At 37.9% G+C, this 13,807-nt stretch overlaps 1 protein-coding gene across 1 annotated transcript in view; it reads left to right on the top strand.

Annotated features, from left to right (window-relative positions):
- LOC128642581 (ficolin-1-B-like) overlaps positions 1-13,807 on the top strand; it is an 86,967-nt gene that overhangs the window by 51,078 nt on the left and 22,082 nt on the right.

Raw genomic sequence — 13,807 nt, 5'->3', positions numbered from 1 at the left:
TTTTGGTCTCCTATCTTAATACCTTCTAGTCTATCCCTGAGATGAATTGCCAGAGGCTCTAGCGCAATATTGAAAAGAAGTGTGGATAATGGGCATCCCTGCCTAGTACCTTTTTGCATGGTGATATATGGTGTATATCCCCCGTTTACAATTACTTGAGATCTTGGCGATTTATATATTAAATTCACCAAGTTCACTAGATTGCCTGAGAACCCGAACTGTAATAATGAAGTCGTCAGATGATCCCATATTATCGAATCAAACGCCTTTTCCGCGTCTATTATAAGTAAGGCATGATCTACTTCACTGTATTTTCTTGTATTATGGAATTTATTATGGTAATGTTCTATTGTTAATAGTACCCTGCGTATATTTCTCGCTACGTTCCTGCCTGGCATAAAACCCGTCTGATCGGGATGGATTATGTCTCCAATCACTTTTTTTAGCCTCTCAGCTATGATATTCATTAATAACTTGTAGTCATTATTGAGTAGCGATATGGGTCTATAAGAACCCATATCGTCTAATGGTTTACCCTTTTTGTGAATCAATGTGATAGCTGAATCGGTGAAGTAGAAAGATTTCATTCTATTCTGAACAAAATATAAATTGAAAAGATCTGTTAAGATATCAGCTATATCTGTTTTCAATATTCTGTACCACTCTGCCGAGAGGCCATCTGGACCTGGTGCTTTCCCGATCTTTATTTTATCAATGGCCCCCTTAACTTCCTCAATATGGATTGGTAAGTTTAGTTGTGCCATTTTCTCACTATCAATTTTTGGTAGATTAACCTTATCCCAGAACGACTCTTTTGCTTTAACATCTAGGTCCCCAGAGGCATATATGTTCTGATAATATTTAAAAAAGGCATCTCGAATATCATGGGATTTAGTATAAACGTTATGATCCTGCCTTATTGACATAATCATGTTCTTATTTTTCCTGAAATTTATGATTTTAGTCAGATTTTTAGCTGATATTCCCTCCGGACCCTGCCAGTAATGCCTATTTTTGAGATCTTCCATTGCCCATTTTTTATTCATAAAATGATCTCGTTCTTCTCGAGCCGTTCTGTATTTATTCCATAATAAGCTATCTGGCTTAAGAATATATTTTTGGTATGCATTCTTTAACTGGTTTTGCTAGTTGCAATTCCCTGTTAGCCATCTTTTTCCTCATTCTAATCATGTATTGTTTAATTTCACCTCTCAAAACAGCTTTACCAGCTTCCCAAAAAATTTCTGTCTTGTTCCTATATGTATCATTTAAGATAGAGTATTCTCGCCATCTTTGCGTTAACCAGTTGCAGAAACCCAAATTATTCATCATATAACCTTGAAATCTAAAGGAATTCCTATTTGATACCTCTTGCAGATTACAATTTAATTTTAACGATATAATGACGTGATCTGATATAGTGAATTCAGATATTTCAGATTCTAAGTCTAGTTTTGATATATTTTCATCAATAAGAAACAAATCTATCCTGGAGAAATTCTTATGTGATTTAGACTCACAAGAATATTCTTTTATATCCGGATGTTGCACTCTCCATATATCTTTTAACTTTAATGTTTTACACAACTCTCTGAAAAAGCACGCCTCTCTTATGTGTTTCCCTCTATTTTTCTTTATCAATAACCTGTCTAGTTCTGGATATAGGGTCATGTTGAAGTCCCCTGCTAAGATCAAGTTTTGCCCTAAATAAGGAATTAATTTAGTTTGGATGTTAATCCAAAATCCTTTATCAAATTCATTTGGCCCATATACATTGCATATTGTCCAGACTTTGGCATCAATTTTTATTTGCATGATTAAATAACGACCTGCTAGATCGGCCTCGACGCTAATTATATTATATGTTAAGTTTTTATTAATCAGAATGGCTACCCCTCGCTTCCTTGATACACAGGGAGTGGCTAAGATTTCAGCCACCCATTTTGCCCTTAACTTTGGAATCTCTGTTGCCTTTAGGTGCAATTCCTGTAGGAGGACTATATCAGGGTTGAGTTTTTTTAGGGTTTTTAGGATGTTTTTGCGTTTTATTGGGGACGTGACCCCACCTATATTCCATGATACAAAACTTAAATTCATGCTCCTTTAATCCAATCTGTTAACATTTTCACATCAAATGCTAATTCACACAGAGGAGGAAAAAAAAAAAAAAAAAAAATCAGAAAAAAATCCACACTCACACCACAATCCACACTCATACCACAATCCTCAACCTTGCCATGATTCCACACAAATCCATCAATTTCCATAGCCATTTTGTTCATATACCACTTAACATTGTACTCAAAGGAAATACTTTAAAATTGTACATTTTTTTTGAGACAAAAAGCCTTCGCTTCACTTGGTGTATTTAGAACTACCTGTCCCTCGTCTGATTCTATTACTAGTTTAGCAGGATACTTTAAGATAGCTTTCATTCCATTTTTAATACATCCAGAACAATAAGGGGACATTTCTTTCCTTTTTGCAGACGTGTCTGCCGAAAAATCCTGGAACAAAAGAATCTTTCTATCTTCAATAACTGGTGGATTTGTCTTTCTATACTGCCTTAATATTGAAACCTTATCTTGAAAATTCAAGTAGCGTATCATGATCATTCTTGGGCGATTTCTATTATCTGCCTCTGTTCTATGAAGACCCACACGATGAGCTCTTTCTACTTCTATGTTTCTTCCCTGCACTGGCAAGTTTATTAATTTTGGGAGAGTAGTTGATGCAAATTGTATAAGGTCTGCATATTCTGAGGTTTCAGGAACTCCCACTACCCTTACATTGTTCCGCCTCGACCTATCTTCTAAGTCCTCTATCTTTGACTGCAATATCTTAATAGTATTCGAGAATTTCTGATTACTATCTTCCTGGTTAGTATACAAGTCCTCTAGATCTGATACTCGGGTTTCAACTTCTGTTAGCCTACTAGAAAATTGCCTAACTTCAACAGTAAGACCCATAATCTCCTTTTTTATGCCTTCAAACTGGGGCAATATTAGGTCCACTAACTGGTTATTAGTTAATTGTGTCTCCACACCTTTTCCCATATCTTGCGGGGAGGAAGGGATAATCTCTCCTAATTGATCTTGTGTCAATTTATTCAGCTTTTTATCTCTCCTGGATGACATAGCTGGGGACCTGGATTTCAAGTTTGTTATATATTTTTCCATTAAGATCTGGGATTTATACTAAACCCAGAAATGTGTCTTATTGTGAATTTATATCAGTGAATGATTGTGTATGTACAAAAAATCAACGCAGGGAGGTCCAGAAAGAGAAAAAAAAACAGACCCCCTGCCACCCTCTGAACTCTCCAATCTACTACCCTTGAACTACTGTGAGTGAAAAAAAATAAAAAAAAGTGAATAAAAACCAAAAAGTGCAAGGGAAAAGGAAAAAAAAAAAAAAAAAAAAAAGAGGTTTACAACATATATATCTTATTCCAGTATCCACTACAGCAATGCTATCTCACCAAAGAGCCTTTTATATATTCCGCCTCCTTTTCTATTTCCACACCCGGCCTAACTTAACCTATAGGTTTAATGTTTGTTTTAACCTAAGATACACAAATAACCTTTATTTTAACACCCGTACTTGTATTCCACTACGATAATAGCAGTGAAGCACACCTCGCTATCTGGTTTCTGCCTGATTATCTTTACCTGGCCAACTTTGGTATTCCCTTATCAATACTCTATATGTAAAAGAAAAAATAAGAAAAAAAAAACCCAACATATATTGCAGTATTACACAGTATTGTGCCCCAATTTCAATATGCCTTTGTTAATATGTTCTCTAAGGAAAAACCAACAATATTCACATTATTTGTCCCAGATTTCAGTGATACCTAGCTGTTACATTCACTTAAAAATTAGATAGGCAGAAATAATATTTCACTATTCCCTCACAAGCATACACTTGCAGACAGAAAAAACAGCCATCATTATACATAAGGGGGAATATTTTAAAACATTTGTAGTTTCTATCTATATAGTCCGTGACAGAAATTTCTCTATTTTGCCTGCAGGCAAGAATCTTTGCCAGCTTTTATCTGTTGTTAAAGCGTCCAATTATAAGAAGACAGTCTCCATCTGCACCTAGTATGACAGTTCCACAGGGTTTAACTTTCAACCATGCCTGCATGCAACTTTAATGTGTTGAACTGGGCCAGAGTGGCTCCTTTTCCATGTGCCACAGACAGCACTCAAAGCTACATCCCAGTTAATGAAATTTTCACTGGAGCCTATATTTTCCAGGGACGTGGTTAAGTTTGCCTCTTGAAAAGAAAAGAATGTTCCTAGCTTTCCAGCTTATTCTTATCCTTCTGCCAGCTCCACTATGAACCTATATACACAAAGGCTATACACAGAACTGTTAATGAATCAAGATAAACAGCAAACTTCCTAAGCTTCAACTTAGTTGATACTGATATTTTTAGTTCTTTACCACTGTCATATGTCTCGTGAGGCTTATAGGCATGTGTACCCAGGTAATTAGCCTCAGTAATAATCTTGTCAACCTATATCGAAAGTTCAGGTTAGCCTGTGTATAGAGTATACGATCCCAATGTTTATAGGAAATGCAGGTTAGCCTGTGTACAGAGTACTTTATCCCAGTGTTTATAGAAAATGCAGAGTTCTGTCTGGCCAAATGACTCTAAAAGGTGTACACTTTAACAGGGTGAGGCGCTACTGTTAGATTCTTGGGGCATACAGATTTTATACTTGCGGTTTTACAGGTTTGCAGCTTCCATAGGCTCTCTTCTTATTGCCTTTCACTTTAATCTTGGCTTCCGCAACCCTCAGGGGCTGAAGTGGCTCCTCCAGGATACCTCCCGAATTTACCCCTTTCTGCCACCCGAAAGTGCCGCTTCTCCAATCAGGGGATTCACTTGCTTCCACCTGTCGCCGCTCTGCTCACACCCGCACTTGCCTCTGCTACTTTGCCCGCTATGCAAGGTTTGCCGCCTCACCCTCTGCTTCCTTGAAGATCCTCAGAGTTTCGTTTTGGCTATTAGCCAGCACCACCTGACTGTGGCGGTAACGCCTAGACCTCCGTGCTACAGCACCTGTGCTTCTCTCCACAGGCGGAGTGCTTCTCTAGCCGCCAACGGGAACACTGTGCTTGGGGGTTTTGAATCTCTCCAAAACAAATTTTATTGAGTTTAAGAGAAACTTACATGTTTCTTTTGTGAGATCAGTCAGGGTTTTCAGCCACTACACTCACAAACACCTTTTGGCCTTAATAAAGATATTGATTTGGCAGCCTTTTTAGTGGAAAATTGAAAATAATCCCTTTTTTCAAAGAAGACAATGAGTAATCAAGGAATAGCATAAACACTAATACATCTCTATATAAACATGTATGTCAACCGACTACCCTTAAGAAATATAGTAACTCTAAGGGAGTGCATTCGGTCATCCATATACATACTGAGATACAGACACTTGTATACTATCATTTATAAGCATCCTTAATTTTGAAAAAATCCTGTAGATAAATATATAGGTCTATAATAAGACTACTCACTAAATTCCTTATCTCTAATAACCATGTGGTACACCCAACTAGATTGGAAACCCCAGAAACCACCTTTTATGTGGTAATCAAAAAACAATAAAAACCCACCTTTGGACCTGGTCTCTAAAATAACTCAATAAGAATCTGGATTTTTACAATGTATTTGCTTCAAATACTATTGGCAAATAGTGGAATTTTAAGTGTACACATAAAGATCGATCCTCTATGGGAAAAACTGTTTTAACATGTAATATTTTATATTTTATACTATGTTTTGAAACCTTTTTAAATGCACATATATATATATTGTTTCAAACCTTTTAAATGCATATAGAATGTATGTATATATATATTGTTTCAAATAATTAAGAATAAGCAGTAGCGTATACACTAATTGGAATGACTTGAAACTAAAAATATAAAGGTAGTTCAAATCATTCCTTACTGAAAATCACACTACCCCTATTATAGGTGCTCTATTAAAAAACCAGCACTCCACGATTGGTATAGATATCACATCAACTAATAACTCAGCCCAGTGTTGAAATAAATATAAGTATATCACTTATCTAATTGGAGTATTTACACACACCCCTATTCATTTGTCAAAGAGAGAAGGCTCAGTACACGCATGTGCTATAATTAGCCACTCGGTCGGGCAAACATATTACAATTACATCTCTAGCAAAATGATATTTAGCAGAATGACCGTCAAGAGCTTAAAACCACTTCATATACGCTTACTTAGGAGCAACAATCTCTAGCGATCGGGGGTGTCTAACGCAAATAATTTCCGAACCTCTAATCTGATTGGTTCATTTGCACACACCCCCGTCGCATTTGCTAACAAATAAAATCAGTAGCAACGCGCATGCGCTAAGACTCCTCACTCGCGCTTTTAATCACTTCCATATACCAAAGACAATTTAACCAACGAAGTAGACAAAAAATATACTTTAGGTAAATCTAAATAGATAGTATCTTTTCATTGAATCCTTCACTTAAACATGCTGAAAGTCAAAGTAAAATAAGTACGATCTATCAAGCCAGTGATTGGCAGATTAGCCCACACACCTCTTCAGTCATATGACCATAAAGAGCCAATCAGAGCTCTGGAAAATCGTAATTAATCAGGTAAACTCTATTTAAAGTCCCAAACTACCCACCAGCAATCACACTCAAAATTTCCTCTGATGAAGAAGGTAACCCATTATTTTGAAACCTTTGAAACGCGTAAGGAGAGATTTGAACAAAAATATACTGAACTGTATCTTATAAACTGCTTTTATGCCGTTTTCCTGCACTTCTGACTATTCATTTTGGAATCTTGCACCTGTTGTATTCTACTACTATTGTAATGCCTAACTGATACCTCATATTGGATTGAGGTGTAAGAATGTGAGCATTTTCTACATATGAAATAAATATATGTTTTAAATTTGCAAAACAGTGTTGCACTATCCTTTCCATATTTGTGTTCCCTTATCTATGTATTCCACATCACGGATTACTGGGAGCTGAATGAATAACCAAGCTGATTAGAAGGGGGGAGAAAGAAATCTCTACCATACTAAGGAAGCAGGGAAGCAGTGTTTCTAACTACACCAAAGAGGCAGAGAAGCAGCTTTTCCAGATTGCTGAGGGACAACTGTATTCACTAAAGACGCTTCCCACTTACCTCATAGGATTGAGGTTACATCTAGTAAGTGGGCATTTACTTACAGCATAAGGATTAGACAAAGATTTCTAATTTATTCTACATAACCTACTTGATTTTGGGACTGAGATTACCTGTGAACTTTATTATGTCATATTAAGTGAACTATCCGTACTCTTTGCTGTGAAAGAATTTTTTAGGATGTCTAATTAACTTGATTGGGATCCTATCTTACCCTTATATATGAAATAAATTGCAAATACCTCTGATATTACTCATCCAGGTACTAAATATAGGACTGAATTGTCTTTTTTATTCACAATTATTTATTTACAGTGTGTACCTGTAATTGGGCTTTACTACATTGTGAGTTATTATCTCTAGTATAGACGCCGCTGGTACTAACACCTGAATTAGGTATATCACATAGAACAATCTATATCAAAATATTCTGATTTTTGTACTATACCTACTACTCTGACACCAATATTAAACAATATTGGTTACTATCCTTATGAACAGTGCGCCTTAATACCACTCTTCCCACCAATAGTTCTTTCTATAAATTGAAATAGGACAGTGCAGGGTGGGGACCCTGCAATTGCCCTCATTTCAGGTATAAGGGCAGCCAGTTCATTCATCTACTCTACTAATAAAAAACCTCTCGGGGGGGTACACCTAGCGCTGAATTATTTCGCTCTCTCTCAACATATATATATATATATATATATATATATATATATAAAAATAGGTAACACACAGTTCCCCATAGACTGCAATGTAAAGACACTTTTCAATGCCGTTTTTTCCTAACACCTGACTCCCCCCAACTTTAGCCCCAAAATACTGCCTAGTGCAGTTGTTTTTTATTCAAAAAAATGCTACTTTTTTTTTTAAATAAAAAATTATAATGCCCTTTTTTTTTTAGGGCATTTAGGGCACTTTTAGAAAATTAACCAGAGATCTAATCTTGTAATGGCTGGTTATTTATTGTGTGCCTGCAGACAGGGACATTTGCCAGTTTGAGGGCAGCGCTCCACCTGTAATCTGGCCATATATTTTTAATTTGCTGTTCTCTGAAGTAATTAAAAAAAATATATGTTTTTTTAGTTTAGCTAGCTTTCTATGAAAGAGAACAGATAAAGCAGATATTTGACCCTTTAGGGAGCTAACAGGCAAACCCTTGTCAAAGCCATCTTGTAAAAACTGAAGAATTCTAGGAATCCCAAAGGAATCTCAAGAAAATCCTCTGGAAGAGAATCATTCGAAGTATGCCCTCCAAATCATGTGATAACTTTTTGGTAACGCATTATCTGGCGTGAATCAGGGAACCCTCTATGTTTCAACCTCCACGCCATTAATCTTAGAGATTTGCGATCCTTATGGAAAAGAGGCCCTTGAGACAAGAGATCTTGTCTTAGAGTAAGAAGCTATGGAGGAGAAGATGACATCTGCACTAGATCCTCATACCATGTTCTGCGGGGAAAGGCTTGAGCAATCAAGATAAATTAAACTGACTCATGTTTAATTCGAGCAATTACTCTTGGAAGTAGAACAAACGGAGGAAACAGATACACTAGATAAAAGTTCCATGGACACACAGAGGCATCTATCATTTGAGCCTTTGGATCACTTGATCTTGCACAATATATTGGAAGTTTGTGATTTAAATGGGAGGCCATAAGATCTATGTCCAGTATACCCAATTTGAACACTAATTGACAGAAGATGTCCTGATGGAGATAAACTGACTTCTAGATAAACTGACTGACGGCTGAGGTAATCCACTTCCCAATTGTTCACTCCTGGAATGTGAACTGCTGACAGGGAGCGTTGATTCCTCTCTGCCCAAGACAGAATCTGGGACACTTCCTGCATAGCCAGTGGACTCCGGGTTCCCACTTGATGATTTTTGTAGGTCAACACTGTGATATTGTCCAACTATAAACAGATAAACTTTTCTTCTTTTAAGGGGGGCATGGGCTGAAGACCCCAAATAATTATTTTGAGTTCCAGAATGTTGATTGGTAACCTCGTTTCCAGAGGGGACCAAACTCCTTACACTCTTCGAGAATTCCAGACTGCACCCTTCCAATTGCAGATCATTCTTTGACCACTAATTGAGCAACGAAAGTTGAAGGGAAGTGGAGGTGGGAAAAGGGAACTGTGTCTGAAGCTGCAACCATAAGATCCACTACCTCCATGCATTGGGCTACTGATGGAAATGAAGCACGTTTCAGGAATAGACACGCCTTTTGAAGTTTTAATCTGCGTGATTCCGTCAATTAATTAGGATTGAATCTATGATGACTCCTAGAAAGGACACCCTTGTGGCTGGAGTTAAAGAGCTCTTTGGAACTTTGATTCTTCAACCGAGGTCTTTGAAAAAGCATAGGAGCCTTTAAGTATGGGCAATAGCTAGAGGCATGGAAGGAGTCCACACTAAGATATTGGCAATAGAAATCCCCTGAGCTCTGATCACTGCTAACAGTGCTCCTAGCATCTTTGTGAACATGTTTTTAAAAATAGACACAAAAATGTATAGGGAGAGTTATCAGTAAAAGGGAAAAAATAGTGTCAAGCTAAGTGAGTGGGGCTACCGCCAGGAATGCTCCAATGTGTTTGAAAGACCAAATTCCACATAAAATTGCAATTTAACAAAGTTGACAAAAATACAGTAAAAACATAAACCCAAACATTCATTTTGTGTTTCAAAGAGAAACAGCATGTTAATTGAGGAATCAGCAGTCTGCATAAAGCAATCAGTAGTTTTCTTAAAGGGCTATACCTTTATTTTTGTAAGAGCTAAAAAGGAGGGTCCTAAGTCAAAGGGTGCAAAAAGAGTGTCAGTGTCCTGTGTATGCCCTCCTAATTGAAGTAGGGCAGTTATGTACCTGAAATCAGGAGGAAATTGTGTCAGTGGAAGAGTAGACTAAGTCCCCTGGTTATCCTGTACCTGTGTGAGTATACCTTCTAATGACCTGTGAGCTGTGTCTGTGCTATAGTAAGTGACTTATCGGAAGTAGCACCCCTCCACTATCTTAGCGGGCACCAAACTGCAGCAGTATCCAGTAGAGAGCAAATCCAGTGCTTGCACAAGTATAGCAGATGATTTTAGAGGAAATACCATTATCCCTTAGGTGGAGGCTAAGGGACATGTCCCTGCAACACCTGAGGATAGTTATGCCTGAAATGCTTAGGGAGATAAGCAAATAAAAGGATATTCCTATGTCCCTGTATAATTCAGTTTACTGTAAATCTCTTCTGCCTTTTTGGGAATGATATGTCCCAGGGATAAAGGCTCTCACATTGACCTGAGCTGCCATATATTAAAAGGACAATTTACCCAAAAAATGTTCTATCCTTTTATTTGTTTCATTTTACCTGCTAGAGTGTATTAAATTGTTTACAGATAACTCCTTAGCCTTTATATTGGGATTTGAAATAACTGATTTAGCCTTTGGTAACCCCACCTATACTGAAAATCTACCTAGGTATATGCTATTGACAAACTATGTAAACAGAAGAAATTACACTACCAGTGGAAGGTGGAAGAGATACAGCTCTAAAATGTTCATTTTCAATTGTTCTTTCTAAGTATTGTACAGAGACAGAGATAAGAAAGGGAAGCATTTGAGTGATAAGATAACAAGATCTGATCTGTCTGCAAGCTTAACCTATTTTGATGGGCTGTGGTTTCAAATAGCAAATCCTGTTATTTAATTTGCAAAAAAAGAAGCATAAGTGAGCAATTTATGATACATTTTAGATGCTGTAGCTGGTATAACAAGTTATTGGGAACACATTAAGGGGAAAACAATGCACTGGCCCTTTAATCGAAAGCAAGTAGCTGGAACACCTCTATTCTCGTCCTCCTCCTGGGAGGCCAAAAACAAAACTGAGGAGAGATGGTAGGTGAGAGGGATTGAGGCCTCCTCCTAGTGGTGAGAATTATATCCCACATGTTATGGAGCTCTATGGACTATCATCATCATCATATAAAGGAAGATGCAGTGTTTTAAGACCTCAAATAATGCAAAGAAAACAATTTCGTATTCATTTTAAAACACAATACTAATGTATAACAAATTAATTAGAACATATTGAGGGGAAACAAAGTTTATAGTACAGTATCCCTTTAAAATAATGTAATGGAACACATAATGATTAGAAATACCTATAAACATATGTGCATTGTGGGGACAGAATAATCACAAGAACTTACCAACTAAGGAAATGTCTAACAAACATACGGCTAGATTTAGAGTTTTTTCGGTAAAGACCCGCGTAGCTAACGCTCCTTTTTCCCCCCCCGCACCTTTTAAACAACGCTGGTATTGAGAGTTCTCTGAAGGGCTGCGTTAGGCTCCAAAAAGGGAGCGTAAAGGCATATTTACCGCCACTTCAACTCTCAATACCAGCGTTGCTTACGGTAGCGGCTATCTGGAAAAACGTGCTCGTGCACGATTCCTCCATAGGAAACAATGGGGCAGTTTGGGCTGCAAAAAAACCTAACACCTGCAAAAACGCAGCCCCATTGTTTCCTATGGGGAAACAGTTTCTAAGTCTGCGCCTAACACCCTAACATGAACCCCGAGTCTAAACACCCCTAATCTTACACTTATTAACCCCTAATCTGCCGCCCCCGCTATCGCTGACACCTGCATTACACAATTAACCCCTAATCTGCCGCTCCATACACCGCCGCAACCTACATTATCCCTATGTACCCCTAATCTGCTGCCCCTAACACCGCCGACCCCTATATTATATTTATTAACCCCTAATCTGCCCCCCCCCAACATTGCCGCCACCTACCTACAATTATTAACCCCTAATCTGCCAACTGGAGCTCGCCACTACTCTAATAAATGTATTAACCCCTAAACAGCCTCACTCCCACCTCAAAAACCCTATAATAAATAGTATTAACCCCTAATCTGCCCTCCCTAACATCGCCGACACCTAACTTCAAGTATTAACCCCTAATCTGCCGACCGGACCTCGCCGATCAGCCAATAGAATGCGAGCTCAATCTGATTGGCTGATTGGATCAGCCAATCCGATTGAACTTGAATCTGATTGGCTGATTCAATCAGCCAATCAGATTTTTCCTACCTTAATTCCGATTGGCTGATAGAATCCTATCAGCCAATCGGAATTCGAGGGACTCCATCTTGGATGACGTCATTTAAAGGAACCTTCATTCGGCGAGTAGGCGTCAGTAGAAGAGGATGGATCCGCGTCGGCTGGCAGAAGATGGCTCCGCTCCGCTCCAGATGGATGAAGATAGAAGATGCCGCTTGGATGAAGATGTCTACCGGTCCGGATGTCCTCTTCTGCCCGGATAGGATAAAGACTTCTGCCGCTCCGGATGTCTTCTTTTGGTCCATCGGTGCCCGGTTGGGTGAAGACGACTCAAGGCAGGGAGATCTTCAGGGGGGTAGTGTTAGGTTTATTTAAGGGGGGTTTGGGTTAGAGTAGGGGTATGTGGGTGGTGGGTTGTAATGTTGGGGGGTGGTATTGTGTTTTTTTACAGGCAAAAGAGCTGATTTCTTTGGGGCATGCCCCGCAAAAATCCCTTTTAAGGGCTGGTAAGGTAATAGAGCTGTTAACTTTTTTAATTTAGATTAGGGTAGGGATTTTTTTTATTTTGGGGGCTTTGTTATTTTATTAGGGGGCTTAGAGTAGGTGTAATTAGCTTAAAATTCTTGTAATCTTTTTTTATTTTTTGTAATTTAGTGTTTGTTTTTTTTGTAATTTAGTTTAGTTTATTTAATTGTAGGTACTTGTAGTTAATTGATTTAATTTATTTATTGATAGTGTAGTGTTAGGTTTAATTGTAACTTAGGTTAGGATTTATTTTACAGGTAATTTTGTAATTATTTTAACTAGGTAGCTATTAAATAGTAAATAACTATTTAATAGCTATTGTACCTAGTTAAAATAAATACAAAGTTGCCTGTAAAATAAATATAAATTCTAAAATAGCTACAATATAATTATTTGTTATATTGTAGCTAGTTTAGGGTTTATTTTACAGGTAAGTATTTAGCTTTAAATAGGAATACTTTATTTAATAAGAGTTAATTTATTTCGTTAGAATAAAATTATATTTAACTTTGGGGGGGTGTTAGGGTTAATGTTAGACTTAGCTTTAGGGGTTAATACATTTATTAGAGTAGCGGCGAGGTCCGGTCGGCAGATTAGGGGTTAATACTTGAAGTTAGGTGTCGGCGATGTTAGGGAGGGCAGATTAGGGGTTAATACTATTTATTATAGGGTTTTTGAGGCGGGAGTGAGGCGGTTTAGGGGTTAATACATTTATTAGAGTAGCGGCAAGCTCCGGTCGGCAGATTAGGGGTTAATAAGTGTAGGTAGGTAGCGGCGACGTTGGAGGGGGCAGATTAGGGGTTAATAAATATTATGTAGGTGTCTGCGATGTTAGGGGCAGCAGATTAGGGGTTTATAGGTATAATGTAGGTAGCGGCGGTGTGCGGTCGGCAGATTAGGGGTTAAAAAAAATTATAGTGGCGGCGATGTGGGGGGACCTCGGTTTAGGGGTACATAGGTAGTTTATGGGTGTTAGTGTACTTTAGAGCACAGTAGTTAAGAGCTTTA

Source organism: Bombina bombina, chromosome 12 (assembly GCF_027579735.1).
Source record: "Bombina bombina isolate aBomBom1 chromosome 12, aBomBom1.pri, whole genome shotgun sequence".
In the NCBI taxonomy this organism is placed as follows: Eukaryota; Metazoa; Chordata; class Amphibia; order Anura; family Bombinatoridae; genus Bombina; species Bombina bombina.
This window is presented reverse-complemented; position numbering and strand designations above follow the sequence as displayed.